Source organism: Artemia franciscana, chromosome 2 (genome assembly GCF_032884065.1).
Source record: "Artemia franciscana chromosome 2, ASM3288406v1, whole genome shotgun sequence".
Lineage (NCBI taxonomy): Eukaryota > Metazoa > Arthropoda > Branchiopoda > Anostraca > Artemiidae > Artemia > Artemia franciscana.
This window is the reverse complement of record NC_088864.1, coordinates 58,947,932-58,949,628: the sequence shown is the minus strand read 5'-3', so window position 1 is coordinate 58,949,628 and position 1,697 is coordinate 58,947,932.

The window sequence follows — 1,697 nt, the reverse complement described above, 5'->3', positions numbered from 1 at the left end:
GGTTGCCTGCTAGCCCTTCTGAAATAAAAAGAAAAACGGGAGACAGATCATTGTTACCGATGCAAACGAGTGGTTTTCCTTCACCATAAGGTTGTTAACCATGCTTATTATAATGGTAGACTTTCATTTTGATCTGACGTCATTTTAGAGAGGGGTTTAAGACTTCGGAAATCAGGTTTAGTAATAGTAGGTTTAGCAGCAGTAGTAGTAGTAGTAGTAGTAGTAGTAGTAGTAGTAGTAGTAGTAGTAGTAGTAGTAGCAGCAGCAGCAGTAGTAAGCAGTAATAGTAGTAGCAGTAGTAGTAGAAGTAGTAGTAGTAGTAGTAGTAGTAGTAGTAGCAGTGGCTATAAAAATCTGACAAGGGCTTATATGAGCTAAAAAAATCTGGTACAAAAAGAGCCATTTTAGTACTATATGGCACTTACAGATTGTGGAACAATAAAAAGCTCGTAGACATGAGAAATAGCATTTGAATGAGCCATTAAGCATCTGTCTATGATGTTCAAGCAGCCTGCTAGTAGTAGTTGTAGTAGGTTGTAGTTGCATAAAAGTAGTAGTAGTTGTAGTAGTAGTAGTAGCAGTGGTAGCTATAGTAATAGTAGTTGAAGTAGTAGGTGTAGTAGTAAAAGTAGTAGTAGCTGTAGCAGTAGTAGTAGGAGTAGGCGTAGTAGTAGTAGTAGTAGACCGGTAGTAGTATTAGTAGTACTAGTAGTAGTAGTAGTTAGTAGTAGTAGTAGTAGTAGTAGTAGTAGTAGTAGTAGTAGTAATAGTAATAGTAGTAGTAGTAGTAGTAGTAGTAATAGTAGTAGTAGACCGATAGTAGTATTAGTAGTAGTAGTCGTAGTAGTAGCAGCAGGTATAGTAGGTGTAGCAGAAGGTGTAGTAGTAGTAGCAGTAGCAGTAGGTGTAGTAGGTTTAGTACTAGGTCTAGTAGTAGTAGTAGTAGTAGTATGTGTAGTAGCAGTGGTAGTAGTAGTAGCAGGTGTAGTTAGTGTTGTAGTATCAGTAGTAGTAGCAGTAGTTGTGGCAGCAGTAGTATTTGTAGTAGGTGTAGTAATAGTAGTAGTAGTAGTAGTAGTAACAATATTAGTAGCAGTAGTTGGTGTATACATGCATAAAAGTGGAAAGAAACATGACGATTCAAGAAACATAACTTAAATATTCTGGTAGCCCACTATCCCTGGCTTTTCCACTGGAGACATGGCACCAAAAGTCCGTCTTAAGGGCCGCTTGGACTTGCTGATGGTGGAATTTATATTAAGGACGTAGTAATTAGCAATATCTTTTATATGAGCTATAACAAATCTGGCACAAAAAGTGCCATTTTAGCACTATATGGCACTTTCAGATGGTGGAACTTATAAAAAGCACGTAGATATAAGAAATAACTTTTGAATGAGTCATTAAGCATCTCTCTATGAGGTTTAGGTTGCCTGGTAGCCCTTCTGAAATAAAAAGAAAACGGGAGACAGATCAGTGTTACCGATGCAAACGAGTGGTTTTCCTTCACCATAAGGTTGTTAACCATGCTTATTATAATGGTTGACTTTCATTTTGATCTGACGTCATTTTAGAGAGGGGTTTAAGACTTCGGAAATCAGGTGTAGTAATAGTAGGTTTAGCAGCAGTAGTAGTAGTAGTAGTAGTAGTAGTAGTAGTAGTATTAGTAGTAGTAGTAGTAGTAAGCAGCAGTAGTA